The sequence below is a fragment of the Orcinus orca genome, chromosome 10 (genome assembly GCF_937001465.1).
Source record: "Orcinus orca chromosome 10, mOrcOrc1.1, whole genome shotgun sequence".
NCBI classification, from domain to species: domain Eukaryota; kingdom Metazoa; phylum Chordata; class Mammalia; order Artiodactyla; family Delphinidae; genus Orcinus; species Orcinus orca.
The window spans coordinates 47,859,883-47,885,608 of NC_064568.1; the positions used below are offsets into that span (position 1 = coordinate 47,859,883).

The 25,726-nt window shown below is 40.9% G+C and overlaps 1 protein-coding gene and 1 long non-coding RNA gene across 5 annotated transcripts in view; both read right to left on the minus strand.

Moving 5' to 3' along the window:
• The window catches only part of CTDSPL (CTD small phosphatase like), a 125,121-nt gene that overhangs the window by 89,733 nt on the left and 9,662 nt on the right, over window positions 1–25,726 (minus strand). The window lies entirely within an intron of this gene.
• On the minus strand, window positions 1,246–20,904 carry LOC125965608 (uncharacterized). The gene is made up of 2 exons (XR_007479696.1): window positions 12,039–20,904; window positions 1,246–10,452 (listed from the first exon to the last, which is right to left on the minus strand). It is a non-coding gene; the product is annotated as an uncharacterized LOC125965608 (long non-coding RNA).

Genomic DNA, 25,726 nt, shown 5'->3' on the forward strand with positions numbered 1-25,726 from the left:
ATAAACAAGATTTTTAAAAATGGCTCACTACCTAGATGATAAAAGAAAGATGTTCTGTTCAAAGGAAAACGCTTCCACGAACAGGTTAAATCATGACTAACTGAAAGTGCAAGGTGTCCTCCCCAGCTAGGAGTTTGGTACAATGGTTCCCCGATAAAATGGCACGCCAGGCCTGGTGTAGAAGAGGACAGACTGGGCTTCGATGCAGTCCAGTCTACACAGACAGCTGCGTCTTCGATTGTGGCTGGCCTGGTGCCCTGCACACCTGGGTGTAGGAGTAGAAAGCTGCTTCCCTGTATAGTCACTTCTTTCAGACAGTGCTGGTCAACAGGAATAGGGTATAGAGAAGTGAATGGCTACCTGACTATTGCTATGGTCTCAGTGGTCCAATTCTAACGAGACTCAGGGAGCCCAGACACGGATTAGTCTGCACTGGGGCAGGCCCCAGACTCATGATAAGGCACCTCCGTCAGCAGTGATGATGGATGGAGAGGTCACCCCCTGGATGAGGGGTGTGGGTGGGGGAAATCTGGTCCATTCTGTGTTCTCTAGATAGATCACTAGGTCAGGCCAGCCAGAACCCTTAGTACCACACCCCAACTCCAACCTGGAGCAGGGGTGGGAATGGGATAGCCCAGTGTGCCCACTGGTTAACTCTGCTCCCTGGGGCTGGCTTAGAGACACACTGTTGAGTCATACCAGCCAGCTTTACATGGTAAAGAAGTGGAATCGTCATCTGATACTATATTCAGCTGGTTGGTGCATTTCAGATAGAGTTTCCCTGAAGCTGTCTCAACAATAAAGTGGCAAATCATTTTCTAAATCCATCTATGAAGGGGATTTTCTCCTTCCTTCCTTCCTCCTCTTTCCTCTCTTCCTGTTATGAGGCATACACCCGTGCTCAGCCTTATAACCTCATCTGAAACTTGGTATGGTGCTGGCAGGAGATGGCCCAATCACCAGCCAATGGACAGGGAGGCTATCCCGAGACAAGAAACCTGGAGACAGAGCCTGGATTTGACAGAGACTCTGACTGTGTGCTCCCATCTGCCACACCGCTGATGCCTGTGGTGACAAAAGCTTAGACGATGCAGGCTTGAGTTTCCCACTGATGGTCAAACTTTTGACCTTTTCTTCCTTTTATTTTCATTTTTCTCAGAGCAAACAAAAACACATGGTTTAAATCAAACTGCTCAAAAATGCTGAAACCAAAAAACAGGACCCTGAGGCAAACACTTTCAATGCTTTTTGCTTTTTTTTTTAATATATAAATTTATTTTATTTATTTTTGGCTGTGTTGGGTCTTTGTTGCTGCGCGTGGGCTTTCTCTAGTTGCGGCGAGCGGGGGCTACTCTCCGTTGCGCTGCGCAGGCTTCTCATTTGTGGTGGCTTCTCTTGTTGCAGAGCACGGGCTCTAGGCACGCCGGCTTCAGTAGTTGTGGCGCAGGCTCAGTCGTTGTGGTGCAGGGGCTTAGTTGCTCCATGGCACGTGGGATCTTCCCAGACCAGGGCTCAAACCCATGTCCCCTGCATTGGCAGGCAGATTCTTAACCACTGTGCCACCAGGGAAGTCCCGCTTTTAGCTTTTTTAAAAAACCAAATAATATGTTAATATTGCCATTTCTTGGTTTATCTATTTACCCTTCACCCATTAACTTCATGTTATAATTGCCTAGATTTAAGCTCTTTTATACCACCTGCCACATTTCTCCTTCCCTTATATTATTATGATAAAGAATTGTTCACTGAAAAGTCAAGGAGGTAACTAATTTTTTTTTCCCTTCTACAATTTTTTTTCCTTGGAGTTAACACTTCCCTCTTTGTTTCATTTCCTTCATTTTCTAGGCACTTACATTCAGGTTTTTCCAAACACTCTCCCTGAACTATCAGTATATATACAAATATTATTTTTCCAAACGGCTAAGTACAGCAGACACTCTGTGAATTCCGAAGTAGCCAGGCCTATTTTATACACATTGGGCTTCTCCAGGCTGTTTTCCTGTGTTGTTTCCCTGCCTTCTGAGTTCTATTTCTCTTTCTGTTTTTATTTCCTCATTTTGCTGAGTATTTATTCTGGTTGTTTCCTAGAAAAGGATCCACAGAAAGCAAAATTTTGAATCCTTGTAGATTTAAAAATGTCTTTGTTCTATCCTCAAACTTTATTGAAAGTTTAGCTGAGCATAGAATTCTAGATGGAAAATAATTTTCCCTCAGAATTTTGCTGACTTTGTTCTGTTGACTTCTAGCTTCCACTGCTGATATTAAGAGCTCTATTAGCATTCCGATTTTCCTTCTTTTGTTTGTGACTAGTTCTCCCCCAAAAGCTGTTACAATTCATTGTTTCTGGGGTTGTGAATGTTGATCACAGTGTGTCTAGGGATGGGTAATTTTTTTCATTCATTGTGCTGGGCTCTAGACTGAAAGCTCCTTGACCTTCAGTTCTGAAAATTTTCTTGTATTATTTCTTTGGTAATTTCCTTCTGTTTTCTGTGTTCTTTCTCCTTGGAACTCCTATTCAGATATTCAAACTCCTGGATGTATCATTTAAATTTTTTATTTATTATTTCTCCCCTATTTTCTATCTCTTCATCTTTTCACCTTGCCTTTTGGAAACTCCCTGATTTTGTTTTTCAGCCTTTCCACTATACTTAAAAAGTGTTTAAGTTAGTTATATCTTTTATTTTCCAAGATCTCCTTCTTATTCTCAAATATACTAGTTCACTTTTAAAAAACTTTATTATGAAAAATGTCAAACAGTTTGGTATTCAAAATAATGCTTCAGGGACTTCCCTTGCAGTGCAGTGGCTAAGACTCCATGCTCCCAATGCAGTGGGCCTGGGTTTGATCCCTGGCCAGGGAACTAGATCCCACATGCATGCCACAACCAAGAGTTCACATGCCACAACTATGGAGCCCATGTGCTGCAACTAAGGAGCTGGTGAGCCACAACTAAAGGGGCCCACCTGCCGCAACTAAGACCTAGCACAACCAAGTAAATAAATAAATATTTTTTAAAAATAATGCTTCACACATATGCACTCAGTGAGACTTTCCAGCCATCGTCCTTCCTCTGCAGCACAGTGTGGTCCATGGTCTGCACTAACTGGGTATTAGGTGAACAAATGAAAGTTATAGATGGCTAAGGCCTCCTGGCTACTGCCTGCCACCTGGCTAGCAGGCTAGCACTCTGACCTCCCATAATGTTTGGACAGGCAGCAATAAAAAAGAATATATTCATCTTAAATTTTGCTCTCATTTGTAAATATTAAAAAAATTATTTATTTTAAAAGACTTAAGGTAAGATTATGGATTTTCATCCAACAAGGCTTTCCTGGGCCTCATTCATCTCCAGGGACTTATTCCACAGCTGCTTCTTACTAAGGCAAATGGCAGGCTACCAAGCGAGCCTTACCGAGGCAAGCTTTCAGCCTGGCTCAGCTGACAGCAGCCCCCGTAGCACTCTCTCCATCCATGAATCTAAAGACCCCGGTTTAAGCATTATCTCCAAAAAGTTTGGGCAACCAAAGAACTGTTCTGGCTCCTCAGACGAGATGAGATGATCCTTGTTTTTCTAAAGACAGTTCCAGAAACAAACTGACTTTCTGGTCTCTAGAAGTTTTGAGGCTTACGTTCTGATAAACACCAAGCAGTCAATTCAAATGTCAGTCTTCTTTTAAAGAAATATTGCAGAACTCAAACAAGGCAGTCTAAAAAGTATTGTAGTGGCTAGCACATGAGATCACTTGCTAAGGGCTCACAGACTAGCATCTCTCATCCCAAAACAGAAATAAACCACAGTAATCTGCTTTCTAACACCCTTCTAGGGCTCTCCTGTACTTGGAATCTGAAGTATGGTACCACTACGTCTGAAGCACCAAGGAAGGGTATCTTGGCAATGGGATACAGGAAGGTGATGCTTTGGCAATACTATAAGTTGAGTTTTTTACATAAAAGTTTGATGAAACATGATTTCAGAGATTTATTCAGCTTTGTGTCACTTTAGAGACTGATGCAATTGGTATTTTTAACTTAAGATATTACCAAGGAGTGAGAAAACACCTGCAATATGGCTAAAATAAGACAAACTTTCATACCTCCCATTGGCATTAGCTTGATATTTAACATTGGGAGATGTTTTTCAAGCCAACATGTGCCAAAATGGCACGGGGCATGCATGCATCCCCTAGACCCAAACTTCATGAAGCCCACAGCTGCTGCCATGTCCTTCATCTATCACACCCATCATCCCTGTGCTAACACATCTTTTCAAAGCACCCTCTCCCCCACCTCTGGCTCTGCTCATCTGCGTGGTTGCAGCCTGTTATGTAACTGCCACCTTACCAAAGCACCAAAATGCTGAACTGCTGTAGAGCTGTTAAATTATGCAAGGCTTGACCTTATTGCTAGGAAATACCTAGCATATTTTAATTGTCTTCAGGGGTCCAGGCAGTATTTTGAAGAGCAATTACTACCTTATTAGTCATTCCTCTGATCAATGCTGATGCAACAAGGGGGAATTGGTAACTCTGGACAGATAACCATGGAGAGCAGTGAGTCATCTCTTTAGATTCTCATTATTTCATCACAGTTTTCATGTAATAATTATAATAATTGTAATCCCTTACTGAACACTTACTATGTGCCAAACGCTGTTTCAAGGACTTTTCATGCATTAATTTGTTATCCTCATCACCATCCTGTGGGGTAGGAATTCTTTTTACTTTTTATAATATAATTAACTTTATAATTTTTACTCTCACTTTATAGATGAAGAAACAGGGGGCAAAGGGATGTCAAAGGTCACGCAGCTAGGAAAGGTGGAACTGAGGCACGAGCCCAGGCAGGCGGTGTGCCCAGAGTCTCGCCCTCATCACCACGCAGACGGTTTCTTCCTCCCGCCAGCCTGGGCCAGGCACACGTTTGGGCTTGGTTTACGTGGAAGCCTTATGACACAGAGAGTTGGCAGACCACAGAGCTTGGGCATCCATGCTTCGGAAGGTGCTAAGAAACACCCTGGCAAGGGGGGTGCTTCCAACAAGAATTCCACTACACTTAATATTTTGCCAAGGTATGCCTAAAAGGACTTTGAAAAATAACTTGGCTCCTGGGGCCAAATGGCCACGCACATCAAGAAGACAGCAGCTTGGGCCCAGGCCAGTTTGGGCCCGAGAAGGTGCAAAGGCCACAGTACTGTGCTGTTGCTGCTGGATGGGGATCTGGATGGGGGGTGACTCAAGCCTGCTCCTGAGACGCGAAGCTTCAGAAAAGCTTAACAGTGTCCACAGGGACAATATCAGGGAACTTAAAAAAGAAAGCAAAACCAAAGACAAGAGTTCTGTTGAGCTGAGGGCTCTCTACATCAGGATCATCCAGAGAGTTTTTTCTGTTTTTTTTAAATGCAGATACTCAGGTCCTATCCTGGACATACTGAATCAGGGTTTCCCCCCACTGGGCTCAGAAGTCTGGATTTTTAGCAATCTGATATATTCTCAACACTGATAACCACTGCTTTGGGTCTCTGGGACTTCATGTCCAGGCATCAGAGAAGAGCCGTGTGTTAAAAGCAATATTCAATTCAACAAGTAGCGTTCAGGTCTGAGAATCAGGGTTCTAGTCTCAGCTCCATCAACAGCTTGCTGGTTGACTTTGGGGGTGTCTCTTGGCCTCTCTCTCAGTAAGAACAGGGGCCTAGGTTCCTCCCAGCTCTAAGTCCTGTGCTTCCTCCTAAGTATACCTAAGTGTACTCATCATACCTAGGTGTTCACTGACACAGAACTGATGAGGTCCTAAAAGGAATGATCAGATGAGTACCTGGAAAGGCAAAGATCAGTCAGTATGGGCTGGTGCAGGGCACTGGGGTGGCCATCCTGACAGGGAGGGCATCACAGAGACCTGGATGTGAGGAGGTGGGGATGTGAGTTGGGAGGGAAACAAAGCACATCTAAGTAAAGGGAAAGCTTTGGAAACAAGTCTGGGAGGTAGGATTGTTCCATGTTCCAGGTTACGGAAGCCTTGGAAAGCCAGGGAGGGGAGGTAGTATATGATGGAACCTAAAAAGGGAAGTGGCAATGGGAAGGGTGTTTTGGGAAGATGGCTGCGGCGGCCTCTGCAGGATGGGAAGGCTGGGAGGTGGAATGAAGCAGGCCTGGGCGCTCAGCTAGGAAGAGAAATTTGTGACCCCAAGGACAAGCTTGTTCTAGAGCCAATGTGGCCCTGCCCTGGATCTGCGCCAGTGGGAACAGGAGGGGAGAACATGTCAACGGGAAAAGCTCCAGGACCCTGGGATCGTGAGTCATTCTTATGATTCTTTTTGTTTACTTGTTTTTGCTTTTTGCTTATCTGTAGTTTCTGTTCTCTCTGTAGTGAGCAGATATTGCTTTGTGATAAGAAAAAGAAACATACAGTTCAGCATTTCCTTTGGGAAACCGGCAAACAAATCTTCACCCCTTTGCAGCTCAGCCCTTCTTCTCGCTAGTCTGCTTCTCTTTTGAACGCCGTTCTCGTATTTTTTGCCCACACATCTGCACCCCATGCCCTGTCCCTTTGCTAAGAAGCTTTTGCAGAGCATTCCTTCTCCTCTTCTGGAGTATTCCTTCTGCCAGCCTTCCGGAGGGCCAAACCCCACAGCTGTGAGGGGAGGCCTCTCCTGGAGTCTGGAGTCCAGGGTCCTGGTCTTAGGAGAGCAGGTCAAGAGACTCCCTGCTGTCCTGCAGCTGCTCCAGACCAGGACTCTACCAGCTCTCTCCATCAAGCCCTCTCTGACGAGTCTTTCTACCCTTGAAGGCAATCTCTTAGTACCTGCCTCAAAATCTTCTCCAAAGGAATGCCCGTCACCATCCTGGGAAATGCTCCCATCCACGAGGAAGCCCACTGGACCTACCAGCGTCACAACCCTTTGACCTTCCCAACTTCTATGACCATTCCTGTGCCCCCTTGGCCACCTAGCAGCCCTTCGTGTCTCCTATAACATGTCAAACTCTGAAAACCCACCCTGACCATGAGCACCTGTCCTCTGGCTTCTTGGATGTCCATATTCCAACTAAATCCCCAGTCCTCGGTACTCTTCTTAATTCACTTTCCTCCCAAGCATCCTGGATTCTAAGGTCAATCAGTATCCTGAATTCTCTCATCCTCTGAAGCACTACTAAGCCTGCGGAGCCACCCTCTGACCTGGTACCAACTGTGCTTTTCTCCTAGAGAAAAACTGCCCAGCCATACCATCGGGCTCCCTTACCAAAGTTTCCGTAAGGCACCCAGGTCAGGTCAACTGTCCACGCCCCAGTGAATCCCTCTCCTCCTGTCAATCCTATTGGAGACCCTTGCCACTTTCCTCAAGACCCCTGCTCCACTCTTTTTTCCCACTCTTTGCAAATAGTCTCACCTCTGATTTCAGTAAGAAATTGGCAGCCGTGTGTTAGGAACATTATTTTCCCTTCCCTTATGCTCAGAACTTCTCCACATTTTCAACTGTCTTTCCCTCCTTTCTGGGAAGAAATGCTGCCTTGCCCCTTTAGGGCTGACTTCTGTGTCTGAGTCCAGGCCCTCCTGTCTTTCAGTGATTACCCCTTCTTTATTGTAGCTTCAAGCTCTCTTTCTTCCCTGGCTGTTCTCCATCAGTCAAGAAATATGCTTTGACACTTCCCTCCCCTACCACCCTCTCATCTTCTTGTTACTGCCAAGCTCTTTAGAAAGTTTTGTTATTTTTATAGAAATGATGCATGTTCATGCAAACATTTGAAACAATACAGAAGAGCAAAAGGAAAATAACTGTTACCCAACATCCTACCACCCATAGATAATGCTGTTAGAAACTTGGTGACCATGCTTCCCAATTATTTTCTATGTACCCATTCACATATAGAAGTATATATTTAACACAGAAGATGCTACACTGTACATGCTCTTCTGTGACTAACATCCTATATTTTGTAACTAAAAAAGGTAGTCTAGCGAATGTAAACAGTACGATTACTTCCCTGACTCCTATTGATTTGTTTCCCTTTTTTTTTTTGGCTGCTATAGATAATACTGTGCTGATTATGTTTGCATTTGTGAAATTATTTATTTATGGCAAATTCTTTAAAACTGGTAGTTGGATAAAATATACTCACATTTCATATTTGATATATACTATACTACAAAACAGTCTTCCAGAAAGGCTGTACGAATTTATTTATTTTTTATTTATTTTTTTCTGCGGTACGCGGGCCTCTCACTGTTGTGGCCTCTCCCGTTGCGGAGCACAGGCTCCGGACGCGCAGGCTCAGCGGCCATGGCTCACGGGCCTAGCCGCTCCGCGGCATGTGGGATCTTCCCAGACCGGGGCACAAACCCATGTCCCCTGCATCAGCAGGCGGACTCTCAACCACTGCGCCACCAGGGAAGCCCCGAATTTATTTATTTTTAAAAGATTTTTTTTTTAATGTGGACCATTTTTAAAGTCTTTATTGAATTTGTTACAATATTGCTTCTCTTCTATGTTTTGGGTTTTTTTGGCTGCGAGGCATGTGGGATCTTAGCTCCCCACCAGAGATTGAACCCGCATCCCCTGCATTGGAAGGCGAAGTCTTATTAGCCACTGGACCACCATGGAAGTCACCAAGGCTGTACTAATTTAAATGCCTATCAACGGTTGTCATTTCCCTAAACGCTTAAGAACCCGGAGTTGTGTTAATGTTTTAAAATTTTACCTAATATAAAGGATGAAAAAGAGGACAGCGTTACAGATTCTATAGATGTTAAAAGGGCAAGAGGACATTCTGAACAACTTTCACTCAGTATTTTGAAAACAGCAGGAATGGACAAATTCCTAGGAAAAGGAAACTTGCCAAAACTTATATGAGAAGAAATAGAATATCCAAATAGTCCTGTATATATTAAATAAATTAAATCTATATTTTAAAAGATTCCCAGAAAGAAACTTCAGACCTTGAAGGGCTTCACCAATGTAATCTACTAAACATTTAATAACATTTAATAACATTAAATAACACCAACCTTACACAAATTCTTCTTTTTTAGAATTATTTTATTTATTTATTTATTTTTGGCTGCATTTGGTCTTCGTTGTTGCACGCGGGCTTTCTCTAGTTGCAGTGAGCGGGGGCTACTCTTCGTTGCGGTGCGTGGGCTTCTCATTGCAGTGGCTTCTCTTGTTGCAGAGCATGGGCTCTAGGCACACGGGCTTCAGTAGTTGTGGGTCGCAGGCTCTAGAGTGCAGGCTCAGTAGCTGTGGCGCACAGGCTTAGTTGCTCCATGGCATGTGGGTTCTTCCTGGACCAGGGCTCGAACTCGTGTCCCCTGCATTGGCAGGTGGATTCTTAACAACTGCGCCACCAGGGAAGCCCAACCTTACACCAATTCTTCCAGAGAATAAAAGTCTCCAATTTGCTTTTTGAGGCCAGCATAACCTTGACACCAAAACGTCAAGGACATTTAAAGAGAAGAAAATCACAGGCCAATCTATTTTGGACATGATGATAAAGTTACAGGCACTGTTAATATTATACTGGTTTGTTGCCAGTTACTTCATAACTGAGAAAAATGCTAAATTTTAGTTAGAGGTCAATGAAAATTAAGATGTAATATTTTTTCCTAACCAAGTTGATGGACTCCCTGAATTCTACTCATGAGCCACTTAGGGATCTGTGGACTCCAGGTTAAAAATTCCTGCACTAAAAAAATGGAGCTGGGACTTCCCTGGTGGTCCAGTGGCTACGACTCCGCCCTTCCAATGCAAGGGGCCTGGGTTCCATCCCTGATCAGGGAACTAAATCCCACATGCTGCAAGTAAAAGGTCCCATATGCTGCAACTAAGACCTGATGCAGCCAAATAAATACATAAATAAATATTTTTTAAAAAAATGGTGCTGGAAGCAGCCTAGACCAAGGGGGAACCAGAGTTCCACCCAAATGGAAATCCCACCAGTTCAAAGACTTAGTGAGGGCCTCTGTGCGCCAGGGATGCCAGGGGTCTTCAAACACTTGTTCAGGTGATTTGTTTTAAGATGACTCCTCTTGATTTTGCATTTCACACATTTCTTTGTTCTCCTTCCAATATGATTTTCCTTTGCTTAATAGAAAGGACTTGGCTCAACATTTCAGTTCCTTTATCCCCAAAATAAATTCCCACGATAACAGGGCACAATTGGCAAATCAAGCAAACCATTCCTTTGATGACACCCAGGCTATTTGACCACACAGTTGTAAATAGAACATTTTAAACCAACGTGGACTTTTGTTGCCAGCACTCTACACAAAGCTAACTTGGCTCTAGACCAAGCACTCATGACACCCTTTGGAAGGTCACCTGAGAGAAACATAATAGGACTGGGGTGTGACCTGGCTCCAGCTTGCATACCTGGCACAGCCTGAGCTACGACTGAGGACCACTCCAACTCCCTCTGGAAAGCTCAGTGACCAAGTGTTTTGGATATCTTCCTGAATACCCTCCTGTTGGGAAAAGAACCAGCTAAATTCAACAACTGCATTTGTACCACTTCTTTTGAATTTATCTCTATGGAAAGGAGGTAATATTTTTAAAAATTTACCTTAATACTCAACTAAAGCCCAGTATTAACACTTTAAATTATGAAACACTTAGTTATGCAGAGAAGGACAGAGAATAAATATAACAAACAACTATATATTGGGCTACCCAACTACCCAGATCTTGGATTGCTTAACATTTTGCTGTTATTTGTCTCAAGAAAATAGTTCATAAAAAACAAAACATTAAAGATACAACAGAAGCTGCCTGTATACCCTTCTCTGGTCCCACTCCCTGTTCTCCCTCTCCAGAAATAACCACTATTTTGAATTCATCATTCCTGGGGATGCTTTTGTAATTTTACAATATATGCATCTATCCATACACTCTATAGAGGCTATTTTTGCATGTTCTCAAACTTCTTTTGGTATGGTATCAAACTGTATGTGTTATTATAGAACCTGCATTTTTGTTCAACATTACATTTTTAAATCTTAGCCGTGTGCATAGATGTGGCTCTGGTTTATCCCCTTTAATTGCTGTATATGATTTCATTGTCTGAACATGCCTCAATTTATTTATCTAGGATTTTGTTTTTATAAGATCTCTTCTAACTAGATCTCAGCCCAGCTCCTCAAATGAGCATATACCTCAAGAGAATCAAGTAGGCCTATGAGCACGGGCTTCCTTTCATTTCTGATAGTTCTTAGAAACGATCGCCGAGTTTAAGGGAGGACAAATATTGTTCTGGTGATGCTTCTGAGCTGAATCAGCAGCAGGTGAGGGCAGTAGCACATTCACCAAAGTAGTCCTAAGATACAGTTCAGTGTTTTTTCCTGGCTGGGAAACAGCCAAATCTAATTCTTTGGCCACACCAGTGGGTCTACAAGCCACTAAAATCTTGACAAATTCCTTTCTGTCTAAAACAGTTTAGGCAGGTTCCGTGTTTTGCCACTTAGAACTCTGACCAATATAATGGGATTCAAGCATCTTTAAGAGCCTTCTTGGCATCCTATCCCTCTAAAAATATCTTAAAAGTCCACTTTTATTTAGTTGCACACTTAGACATAGTGTGTAAGTCTTAATAGTGAAGGCTGTCACTTCTGCCAGATTTTGAGAGATAAAAGCCATTGGAGTCTTAACCTTTACTATAAACTTTAACTCCTCTCATTTCTACTATTCACAGTTCACAACTGAATATGAAGAGGGAGATGAAGAGTTAATAGCAAGACTCAAGGAAACAGAATTTGTTATATAAGTAACAGAAGATGAATTGTAAGAAAATGTGGCCTGTCAACTTGGGTGAGCCCTAGAATTTATCCTGTTAAATATGCTGCCTCTGGCAGAAGCAGGAAGAAGCATCTTTTGAAAAAATATGGTTTCTGTCTTTCAAGATGTAAATCTCAAAGGGCTTATGATATTCTCCAAATATTTCCTAAATTTCCTTTTCATGGAGTCAGACAGCAGTTTAACTCTTGGCTCTACTATCTACACTATACAGGCAAGATACTTAGCCTCTCTGAGCCTCAATGGGGATTATAACACCTACGTCTTAAGGCTGTTGGAGGATCAAATGAGATACACATGTAAAGTACTTGGCATATAGTCATCATAAAATAAATGGCAACTTCCATGGCACTTTAAATGTCTTCTTCTTAAAGCATGGTGCTTCAGAACCTCCGCTACACGGCCAGGGCTCACTCTTCTCTGCATCCCAAGTATCTGGTACAGGTGAACAACACACAGTGGGTGCTCGATAAATGTTTACTGACTAAATGAACCAGACATAATAATAAGAAATGCTTATTAAATACTTATGTACTTTGATACGCACTATATATACACACATATATATTATATTATTTAATCCTCATAATCACCCTATTAGGTATGTACCACTATGAAATCAAGGCTCAGAGAGATGAAGTAACTTGTCAAAGTTCACACAACTCAAAAGTGATGGAGCTGGAATTCAAACCCAAGCCTGTGCCCTTGAACATGACCACTCTGTTTACTGCATCTTGCTCAGACAGTGCAGGAAGGTATCAAGAGAAGGCGACGCTCGAGATGGGTCTGAGGGGATGACTAAGAATCCACCCGGCACATAAAGGAAAAGGCATCTGTTAAGAGAAATCAGCGTATGCACAGAGGGGTGACAATGCACAGCATCTTTGGGCTCAGCCAGTGGATCATCACCGCGTGGAAGGGGATCCCTGGACAGGAGGATGCAGAGGTGGTCTAGGGTCAGCCCGTGAAGGGCTACAGGCTGTGAAACACCATGTTTTTATCTTAAAGCCAATGCGGAAGCACCGAGAAACAGCTTTGAGCCGGCAGCAGCAATAATCACAGCTGTGCTTTGGCAATTTACATCCAGCAGCTTCAGGGAGGAAGAGCTGGAATGAGTGGCCAAACAAGAGACAGGAAGATAGAAAAGAACATTAGCCATTGGCCCAGTCTTCCACCTCTGAGAGGCTGATCATCTCGACATCATTTTCTAAGCAATGTCTTAAAATTAGTGGCAAATAGACTGTGGTTTCTATACAAACTAAGTCATACTACCTGGATGAAGATTTCGTTCTCAGAGAAGTTTCACCTGGTTTATTTACCTGGTAGTAAAAGAACTCAAGCTACCCTTGTGATTGCCAGGCTCTTCTCTTTTGTTTAGGTAACAGAAGCCCTTCCTTTTTTTGGGGCAGTTATCTGTGGACAGCCTGAAAGGTGTCTCCCACGCCCTCTGGAGCCCAGGCCCTCTCTGCAGAGCTGGGGCTTCAGCACATTTATTTCTGTTTTGGTGACATTATATTCTTTTGTTCGCTTGGACTCCATCAAGATAGTCATTATTTTTATACTATCGTATAACTATGGGAGACTATATTTTAAACTCAAATGCTTGTTTATCTTATCTTGTACTTTTGTATTAACTTTCTGCAGAAGGATACTCAAGATTAGAAGAAATTCTCCGCCCCAATTTTAAACCTGGAAAAAGATACTGTACAAAATCTGTTTGGGTAAGTTCCCAAAAGAGTGGAGAAGGTCATAGGTTTTGTCTTTCAGAACACCCTTCATTGCAAAATGCAGAGTAAATCTGCCCGGCCAGATTATAAAATGTCTTGGTCTCCTCTTCTGGTTAAATCATGACCAAAAATTTACTTCTGAGGGAGGGCTGGTAATATATTAAGCTTAACACTGCTTCACATTAATAGGATGCTGATCAAAATTTAAGGAGAGAATAGAGTCCAGAAATAGACCCACACATATACAGTCATTTGATTTCTGATAAAGGTTCAAAGGCAATACAACAGAGAAAGGATGGTCTTTTCAATAACTGACGTGGAAACAATTGGACATTCACATGCAGACAAATAAACTTCAATTTCTGCTCTTCAAATGACATCATCAACACCTCACACACATTAGGATAGCTATTACCAAAAAGACAGAAATAACAAGTATTGGTGAGGATGTGGAGAAACTGACACCCTTGTGTACTTGGTGGGAATGTAAAATGGTACAGCTGTTGTGGAACAGCAGGAATGGTGGTTCCTCAAAAATTGAAATATACAATTACCATGTGATTCCACAACAATTCCACTCCTGGGTATATACCCCAAAGTACTGAGAGCAGGGACTGAAACAGGTAATTTCACACCCACGTTCACAGCAGCGTTATTCACAATGGCTACAACATGGAAGCAACCCAAATGTCCACTGACAGATGAATAAATACACAAAATCTGGAATATTTTATATATCACATATATAAAAAGATATATAATACATCTATATCTCTCTCTCTCTCTCAATGCAACCTTAAAAAGGAATGAAATTCTGCCATGCTGCAAGTGGATCAACCTTGAGGACTTTATACTAACTGAAATAAGTCAGTCATGAAAAGACAAATACTGTATGATTCCACTTATATGAGGTAGCTAGGGTAGTCAAAATCAGAGACAGAAAGTGGAAGGGTGGTTGCCAGGGGCTGGGGAGAGGGGGAATGGGGAGTTATTGTTTAGTGGGTACAGAGTTTCAGTTTTGTAAGATGAAAAGAGTTCTGGAGATGGATGGTGGTGATATTTGTACAACAACATGAATATACTTAATATCATTGAATTGTACCCTTTAAAATGGTTAATGAGACTTCCCTGGTGGTCCAGTGGTAAAGAATCCGCCTCTCAATGCAGGGGACCAGGTTCGATCCCTGGTCGGGGAACTAAGATCCCACATGCCGTGGGGCAACTAAGCCCGCGAGCCACAACTACTGAGTTCGGGCGCCTCAACGAGAGAGTGCGCCTGCCGCCAACCACAGAGCCCACGCGCCCTGGACTCCGCACGCCACAACTAGAGAGAGAAAACCCACACACCACAACTAGAGACAAGCCCGAGAGCCACAACTAGAGAGAAGACCTTGTGCCGCAACTAGAGATTAGCCCACGCACCGCAACTAGAGAGAAGCCCGTGCTACAACGAAGACCCGATGCAGCCAAATAAATAAACAAACAAATAAATTAATTAAAAAAATAAAAAATGGTTAAGATGGTAAATTTTATGTAAAGTGTGTTTAACTACAAAAAAATTGGAAAATCAGAGACATTGCTTAGAAAATGAAAAGACACATAAAAGACTGGGATAAAGTATTTGCAAAACACATATTCAACAAAGTACTTGTATCCAGAATATATAAAAAACTTTCAAACTCAATAATGAGAAATCAAATAATCTAATATTTTTTAAATTGGCAACTATTTGAACAGACAATTTGCCAAAAGGTGAATGGCACATAAGTCCATAAAAAGAATCTCAGCACTATCAGTTGTTAGTGAAATAGAAATTAAAACCACAAGATACCACTAGATGCCCACCAGAATGGCTAAAATTTAAAAATTGACAATGCTAAGTACTGACAAAGATACAGAGTAACTGGAATAGTCAAACATTGCTAGTGGAAATGCAAAATAGTACTGCTTCTTTGGAAAACTGGCAGTTTTTTTTTAAATAAAGTTAAACATATACTTTCAGATTGTGGTACATGCGTACAATCGAACACTACTCAGCAATAAATAGCAACAAACTACTGATACAGGCAACCATCTGGAGGAATTTCAAAAGCATTACACTAAGTGAAAGAAGCCAAACTCAAAAGGCTCCATATTGCATGATTCTGTTTAGATGATATTTCAGAAAAGGGAAGGACAGGGGAGAGAACAGATCAGTTGTTCTGAGCTGAGTGTGGAGGGTGGGTAGGGGCTGAGGGGCACAGGGATTATTTTGAGAGGCATGGAAATATTCTCTATCTTGATTATGGAGGTGGTTACACAGCTGTATGAGTTTGTCAAAGCTCAGGGAACGTCGTAACCTTGGGTTACACCAAAAAGAATGATTTTTATTGTATGTAAATTTACCTCATTAAAAAAATTAAACTTAAAAAAAACCAGTCAAGTCTATGTAGTAAAACAGAATATCCTGTGGGACAGAAAAATTCATGCTCACTAATAAGTGCTCATACACTTGACAGAGTTAACAGCGCCTTCAACTGCATGCTTGTTTGATGACCGCCTTGAAATGTTTTTGTTCTAACCCAAACAAAAATGAATATGTTGAACTGATTCCTCAAAAAGGGGAAAGAAAATACGGCTCTGACAGAAGGTTCTGGAATTAAAGTCAGTGGTTTCTGACCTGGACATAAGTGAGTCAAATACTTAGAACAAATTTATGATACGTTAAGCATGGAACCTGGAGCTTGATCAGAATGCAGAGGGACACATTACACACAATGCCAAGTACAGGATGAATGTTTACTGGAATACTGACTTCTCTCTGATACTAAAAGGCTACATTTATTCAAGCCGTGTTGACAAGGTAGTGCGTGCTGACAAGGTAGTGTGGTTTGTTCTTCATGACACCGTGAAACACTGAAAGCTTAGGTTAAATGCTAACTATGAAAGGTAAGAATAGTATCAGCCATCACATATTAAGCCACTTCTCTTCAGTTTTTAAAGTGCTTTGAGTACCAGGATTTTAAAACACTTTGGCAAGTAGCCTTAGTACGAGTTATAATTACAAAGAAACCTTTCAGTTTTTAACTTGAAGCAGCTACTCAGAATCAAAATGAGCGATTACTTAGGTGATTATATAATCCTTAGTATCCATGAAGACCAGTTTATTAGGCCCTAGTTTCAGAGAACTATGTGTTTTTAGTGTTTTCTGTCCTGATCCCAAATATAAAAATGTCCACATCCCAACCCAGGGCTACAAGCAGTTCCTAAGCCTTTGCTCCATTATGTGTTATTTCAAAGCCATAAAGACAAATATTTGCTTAATTTTATTTTAAATAAAGCACTGACCATGCCTCCTCATTAAAAGAAAAAATAGTAAAAGATTAAAGGAAAGGAGGGACTTCCCTGGTGGTGCAGCAGCTAAGACTCCGTGCTCCCAATGCAGGGGGCCCAGGTTCTATCCCTGGTCAGGGAACTAGATCCAATATGCATGCCGCAACTAAGAGTTTGCATGCCACTAAGGAGCCCACCTGGTACAACCAAATAAATAAATATTTTTAAAAAAAAGATTAAATAAAAGGAAACTATTTAATGAAAGTAGATTTATTTATTTACTTATTTAATTTTTGGCTGTGTTGGGTCTTCGTTGCTGCCGCGGGCTTTCTCTGGTTGTGGCGAGCAGGCGCTACTCCTCGTTGCTTCTCACTGCAGTGGCTTCTCTTGTTGCGGAGCATGGGCTCTAGGCGTGCGGGCTTCAGTAGTTGTGGCACGTGGGCTCAGTAGTTGTGGCTTGCGGGCTCTAGAGCACAGGCTCAGTAGTTGTGGCGCACGGGCTTAGTTGCTCAAGGCAAGTGGGATCTTCCCAGACCAGGGCTCGAACCCATGTCCCCTGCATTGGTAGGCAGATTCTTAACCACTGCCCCGCCAGAGAAGTCCCGAAAGTAGATTTTTAAAAGAAAGCTAGGTCATTAAAAATACTAAACTTCAAATGTCTTATAAATCATGATTTAATATCTGGAAAATAAGTTTCAAGGTATATATTATACCTCAACATTTCCCAAGAGAATCCTTACATTCCCTTGATTAGTAGTTATATACTGCTGACCTTAGCATCATACATTATTACCAAAGCAAGTGAAAAAAAATTATATATGTATTGTATGTTTAAATCTAGAATCGTCTGTGGCCAGAGTGTTTCCTGACCTCTGCCAATTCCTGGCTGAAAGGACCCAGTGAATCCACTGGCCCTGTCATGTATCCCCCTTCTCCCACCCCCAACATCACTACACACACACACACACACACACACACACACACCTATATATATTCATATACATGTAAGATTCATATACATATAGATTCACACATATATTATCAATATATAGTGGAACATTATTGTCATAATAAAGAAGGAAATCCTGCCATTTGCAACATTATGGATGGACCTAAGAGGGCAGTATGCTAAATGAAATAAGTCAGAAAAAGACAAATACTTTATGATCTCACTTATATGTGGAATCTAAAAAAAACCAAATTCATAGGAAAAGAGATCAGAACTGTGGTTCCCAGAGGCAGAGGGTGCGGAGGGGGGAAGTGAGTGAAGGTGGTCATAAGGTACAAACTTCCATTTATAAGATAACAAGCACTAAGGATGTAACGTGCAACATGATGACTGTAGTTTACAATGCGGGGCGGTATATTTGAAAGTTGCTAAGGAAGTGAATCCTAAAAATTCTTATCATAAGGGAAAACATTTTTTTGGTAACTATATGAGGTAATGGATGTATACTTATTGTGGTAATCATCTCACAATACATATGTATGTCAAGTCATTGTACTGTATCCCTTAAACTTAAATAATGTCGTATGTCAACAAAACTGGAAGGAAAATAAATAAATACCTCAGAATTAAACGAAAAGCTGTGTGGTCCCCCCCGAAAGCCCAGTCCTGCCATTGCAAATGGGGTTCCCCTCCGATCTGGCCACTCCGGTCAAGTGCAGCCTGGGCCAAGTTTCTGAAGTCCTCAGACCTACTTTCAGGGCAGCACAGACTGGAAGCAGGCTTTTCCACTCACTGGCCAGTGAGCCCTGCCTGGTGGTCACAAGCACTAAAACCAGAGATAAGCTCCTTTGTGTTTACCCGAGGAAGACACTTCTTCTATCTACTTAAATGGATGCTTTCTCATTTGAGAAACAAAGTGAAAGATAAGATATGGGTTTAAACATGCTTGCCAATCAAACAGAATATTAGATCAAAAATACATCTAAATCAGGATACTTGAGAATTCTGATCTAAATTCTGGTGTTAAGACGTAAGCTTATGAAAGCATCCTTTGAAGGTTGGCTCAACAACAGTTGTCACTGAAGCCCCACTGATCTAGACCTGATTTCACACTGAATTCTTTATCATTTCTCTTTTTCAGGGACAATCAAGATTCTCAGAGCACTAACTCAATTTGACTTTTACATCAGTCATTAGCACATTGCTGAAATAAACCTTGAAAGTTACAACTTTCCAAATCCAGTCTTCCTTAAAACACTTAATTTGGATAGGTCTAAAAATTAATCAGGGGACTTCTACTTCCAAGAAGATGAAGTAAACATACTTCTTCCTATTCTTTCCACTAAGTACAACTAAAAACCTGGTTTATATAGCAAACATAAAAAGACTGAAGGTGGAGAGAAGGCAGAGCAGCGAGGGACCTGAGACCTGAACTGACAGTGGTGACCCCCGGGGTTTTCTTTTACCTCAGATAACCCAGACTTAGAGCTGAAGGAGCTGGATATGGGCAAACATCAACAGTTGCAGACAAAGTCCTCTCAAAGGCCTATTCTTTGTAACCAAAGGATCAGAAAAGGGACAGTCTAGTAAGACAGAAAGCTTTCAGATAATAACTGCCCTACTGCAGCGAATAACACACACACACACACACACACACACACACACACTGTGGCCCCAACCCCACCTATATTAGCAAAATCCAATGCGTATGTAGAATTCCACCCCCACCAGGGTGTAAGGAAGCACCCCACCACCCTGCTGGGGTAGTGTTTGAGAAAACCACGTAGGCAGAAGAGACCTTCATCCCTGACAGCTGGTACTGAGTCCCTTCCACTCCCAGTGGTGTCAGTGGAGACCATGTGGCCAGATTGGACTTCTATCCCTACCCAGCAGTAATGAAATGCTCCTTCCCTACCTACAGGGGTGGAGTCAGAAGAGGGACAGGAAGATTCAGGGCTTTCACCATCACCCAGTGGTAGTGAGACCACTCCCACTGCAGTTCAGCAGAGACCATGTGGGAGCTGAAACTCCCTCCCCTGCCCAGCAGATTTGCCAAAAGAGGACAAGTGGAGATCTTGGACTTCTACCTCAATCTGGCAATAAGGAGGCAGTGTTCCCCCTTCCCTGCTAGAGCAGTGCCAGAGAAAACCAACTAAAACAGAAGGTTGAACTAAGACCCAGAGTCTCATACAACATGAAAATGTCCAGGTTTCAACTGTAATTCACTTGTTATACCAAGAGCCAGAAGATCTCAAACTGAATGAAAAAAAGACAGTCAATCGATGCCAACACCAAGAAGACAGAGATGTAACACTCACCTAACAAAGATTTTCAAGCAGCTACAATAAAATCAATTAGGAACACACTTAAAATAAATGAAAATAGAAAGCCTCAGCAAAGAAATAGAAGGTCTTAGTAAAGAAATACAAGACATAAAGAAAAACTGAATGGAAAATTTTAAACAAAAAAAAATACAAAAGTTGAAATAAAAAACTCGTGTATGGGCTCAATAGCAGAATGGAGGGGACTAAGAACAAATCGATGAACTTGAAGATAGACCAACAGAAATTACCCAATCTGAATCAACAGGGAGAAAAGGTTAAAAAAAAAAAAAGAATAGTATTGATAAACCTGTGGGACTATAACAAAGGATCTAATATTTGTGTCATCAGAGTCCCAGAACAAGAGGAGAAAAGGGCAGTGCTGAAAAAGCACTTCAGGAAATACTGGCTGAAAACTTCGCAAATTTGGTGAGAGACAACATACAAATTCAAGAAGTTGAGAAAATCCCCAATAGGATAAACCTGAAGAAATCCATGCCAAGACATAACGTAACTAAACTTTTGAAAACTAAGGTTGATACAAATACTTTGGAAGACACTTTGACAGTTTCTTACAAAACAAAAAATATTCTCACCATATAGTACAGCAATAGCGCTCCTTGGTATTTACCCAAATGAGGTGAAAATGTGTGGGGTCAGCATTATGTGGGAACTCTATACTTTGTGCTCAATTTTGCTGTGAACCTAAAACTGTTCTAAAAAATAAAGCCTATTTTTTTTTTGTTTTGTTTTTGTTTTGGGGTTTTTTTTTGCAGTACACGGGCCTCTCACTGTTGTGGCCTCTCCCGTTGTGGAGCACAGGCTCCGGACGCACAGGCTCACCGGCCATGGCTCACAGGGCCAGCCGCTCCGCGGCACGTGGGATCTTCCCTGACCGGGCAAGAACCCGTGTCCCCTGCATCGGCAGGCGGACTCTCAACCACTGCGCCACCAGGGAAGCCCAATAAGGCCTACTTTAAAAAATTACATGGAACTGAATGAAGATGAAAATATAATAAATCAAAATTTGTGGGATATTGCAAAAGTAGTGCTCAGAGAAAACTATGTAGCACTAAATGCATACATTAGGAAAAAAGAAAAGTCTCAAACCAATAATCTAAGTTCCCCTCCAAGAACCTAGAAAAAGGGCAAAATAAACCCAAATCAAGCAGAAGGAAAGAAATAATAAAGAAAAGAACAGAGACATTCACGGAAAGATAGACAAGATGAAAAGGCAGAGGGCTATATACCAGATGAAGGAACAAGATAAAACCCCAGAAAAAGAACTAAATGAAACAGAGATAGGCAATCTTCCAGAAAAACAATTCAGAATAATGATAGTGAAGATGATCCAGGACCTCGGAAAAAGAGTGGAGGCAAAGATCAGGAATATGCAAGAAATGTTTAACATAGACCTAGAAGAATTAAAGAACAAACAAACAGATGAGCAATACAATAACTGAAATGAAAACTACACTAGAAGGAATCAATAGCAGAATAACTGAGGCAGAAGAATGGATAAGCGACTTGGAAGACAGAATGGTGGAATTCACTGCTGTGGAACAGAATAAAGAAAAAAGAATGAAAAGAAATGAAGACAGCCTAAGAGACCTCTGGGACAACATTAAATGCAACAACATTCGCATTATAGGGGTCCCAGAAGGAGAAGAGAGAGAGAAAGGATTTGAGAAAATATTTGAAGAGATTATAGTCGAAAACTTCCCTAACATGGAAAAGGAAATAGCCACCCAAGTCCAGGAAGCACAGAGAGTCCCATACAGGATAAACCCAAGGAGAAACACGCCAAGACACATAGTAAACAATTGGCAAAAATTAAAGACAAAGAAAAATTATTGAAAGCAGCAAGGGAAAAATGACAAATAACATACAAGGGAACTCCCATAAGGTTAACAGCTGATTTCTCAGCAGAAACTCTACAAGCCAGAAGGGGAGTAGGATGATATACTTAAAGTGATGAAAAGGAAGAACCTACAACCAAGATCACTCTACTGGCAAGGATCTCATTCAGATTCGATGGAGCAAGCAAAAGCTAAGAGAATTCAGCACCACCAAACCAGCTCTACAACAAATGCTAAAGGAACTTCTCTAAGTGGGAAATACAAGAGAAGAAAAGGACCTACAAAAACAAATGCAAAACAATTAAGAAAATGGTAATAGGAACATACATATCGATAATTACCTTAAATGTGAATGGATTAAATGCTCCAACCAAAAGACACAGGCTCACTGAATGGATACAAAAACAAGACCCATATATATGCCATCTACAAGAGACCCACTTCAGACCCAGAGACACATTCAGAGTAAAAGTGAGGGGATGGAAAAAGATATTCCATGCAAATGGAAATGAAAAGAAAGCTGAAGGAACAATACTCAAATCAGATAAAATAGACTTTAAAATAAAGAATGTTACAAGAGGCAAGGAAGGACACTGCGTAATGATCAAGGGATCAATCTAAGAAGAAGATATAACAATTACAGATATATATGTACCAAACATAGGAGCACCTCTATACATAAGGCAACTGCTAACAGCTATAAAAGAGAAAATCAACAGTAACACAATAACAGTGGGGGACTTTAACACCTCACTTACACCAATGAACAGATCGTCCAAACAGAAAATTGATAAGGAAACACAAGCTTTAAATGGCACAATAGACCAGATAGATTTAATTGATATTTATAGGACATTCCATCCAAAAACAGCAGATTACACTTTCTTCTCAAGTGCGCACAGATCATTCTCCAGGATAGATCACATCTTGGGTCACAAATCAAGCCTCAGTAAATTTAAGAAAACTGAGATCATATCAAGCATCTTTTCTGACCACAACGCTATGAGATTAGAAATCAATTACAGGGGAAAAAAAAGTATAAAACACAAACACATGGAGGCTAAACAATATGTTACTAAATAACCAAGAAATCACTGAAGAAATCAAAGGGGAAATCAAAAAATACCTAGAGACAAATGACAATGAAAACACGAAGAACCAAAACCTATGGGATGCAGCAAAAGCAGTTCTAAGAGGGAAGTTTATAGCTACACAAGCCTACCTCAAGAAACAAGAAACATCTCAAATAAACTATCTAACCTTACACCTAAAGGAACTAGAGAAAGAAAAACAAACAAAACCCAAAGTTAGCAAAAGGAAAGAAATCATAAAGATCAGAGCAGAAATAAATGAAATAGAAACAAAGAAAACAATAGCAAAGATCAATAAAACTTAAAGCTGCTTCTTTGAGAAAATAAAAATGATAAACCATTAGCCAGACTCATCAAGAAAATGAGGGAGAGGACTCAAATCAATAAAATTAGAAATGAAAAAGGAGGAGTTACAACAGACACCGCAGAAATACAAAGCATCCTAAGAGACTACTACAAGCAACTCTATGCCTAAAAAATGGACAACCTGGAAGAAATGGACAAATTCTTGGAAAGGTATAACCTTCCAAGACTGAACCAGGAAGAAATAGAAAATATGAACAGACCAATCACAAGTAATGAAATTGAAACTGTGATTAAAAATCTTCCAACATACAAAAGTCCAGGACCAGATGGCTTCACCAGTGAATTCTATCAAACATTTAGAGAAGAGCTAACACCCATCCTTCTCAAACTCTTCCAAAAAATTGCGGAGGAAGGAACACTCCCAAACTCATTCTATGAGGCCACCATCACCCTGATACTAAAACCAGACAAAGATACTACAAAAAAAGAAAATTACAGACCAATTTCACTGATGAATATAGATGCAAAAATCCTCAAGAAAATACTAGCAAACAGAATCCAAAAACACATTAAAAGGATCATACACCATGATCAAGTGGGATTTATCCCAGGGATGCAAGAATTCTTCAATATATGCAAATCAATCTATGTGATACACCATATTAACAAATTGAAGAATAAAAACCATAAGATCATCTCAATAGATGCAGAAAAGGCTTTTGACAAAATTCAACACCCATTTATGATAAAAACTCTCCAGAAAATGGGCATAGAGGGAATCTACCTCAGCATAATAAAGGCCATATACGACAAACCCACAGCAACTAAAAGCATTTCCTCTAAGATCAGGAACAAGACAAGGATGTCCACTCTCGCCACTATTATTCAACATAGTTTTGGAAGTCCTAGCAACGGCAGTCAGAGAAGAAAAAGAAATAAAAGGAATACAAATTGGAAAAGAAGAAGTAAAACTGTCACTGTTTGCAGATGACATGATACTATACATAGAGAATCCTAAAGATGCCACCAGAAAACTACTAGAGCTAATCAATGAATTTGGTAAAGTTGCAGGATACAAAATTAATGCACAGAAATCTCTTGCATTCCTATACACTAATGATGAAAATTCTCAAAGAGAAATTAAGGAAACACTCCCACTTACCATTGCAACAAAAAGAATAAAATACCTAGGAACAGACCTACCTTGGGAGACAAAAGACCTGTATGCAGAAAACTATAAGACACTGATGAAAGAAATTAAAGATGACACCAACAGGTGGAGAGATATACCATGTTCTTGGATTGGAAGAATCAATGTTGTGAAAATGACTATACTACCCAAAGCAGTCTACAGATTCAATGCAATCCCTATCAAATTACCAATGGCATTTTTTACGGAACTAGAACAAAAAAATCTTAAAATATGTATGGAGACACAAAAGATCCCGAATAGCCAAAGCAGTGTTGAGGGAAAAAAAACGGAGCTGGAGGAATCAGACTCCCTGACTTCAGACTATACCATAAAGCTACAGTAATCAAGACAATATGGTACTGGCACAAAAACAGAAACATAGATTGATCAATGGAACAAGATAGAAAGCCCAGAGATAAACCCACACACCTATGGTCAACTACTCTCTGGCAAAGGAGGCAAGGATATACAATGGAGAAAAGACAGCCTCTTCAATAAGTGGTGCTGGGAAAACTGGACAGCTACATGTAAAAGAATGAAATTAGAACACTCCCTAACACCATACACAAAAATAAACTCAAAATGGATTCAAGACCTAAATGTAAGACTGCACACTATAAAACTCTTAGAGGAAAACACAGGAAGAACACTCTTTGACATAAATCACAGCAACATCTTTTTTGATCCACCTCCTAAAGTAATGGAAATAAAAACAAAAATAAACAAATGGGACCTAATGAAACTTCAAAGCCTTTGCACAGCAAAGGAAACCATAAACAAGACGAAAAGACAATACTCAGAATGGGAGAAAATATTTGCAAATGAATCAACGGACAAAGGACTAATCTCCAAAATATATAAACAGCTCATGCGGCTCAATATTAAAAAAACAAAAAACCCAATTCAAAAATGGGCAGAAGACCTAAATAGACATTTCTCCAAAGAAGATATACAGATGGCCAAGAAACACATGAAAAGCTGCTCAACATCACTAATTATTAGAGAAATGCAAATCAAAACTACAATGAGGTATCACCTCACACCAGTTAGAATGGGAATCATCAGAAAATCTATAAACAACAAAATGCTGGAGAGTGTGTGGAGAAAAGGGAGCCCTCTTGCACTGTTGGTGGGAATATAAATTGATACCACCACTATGGAGAATAGTATGGAGGTTCCTTAAAGAACTAAAA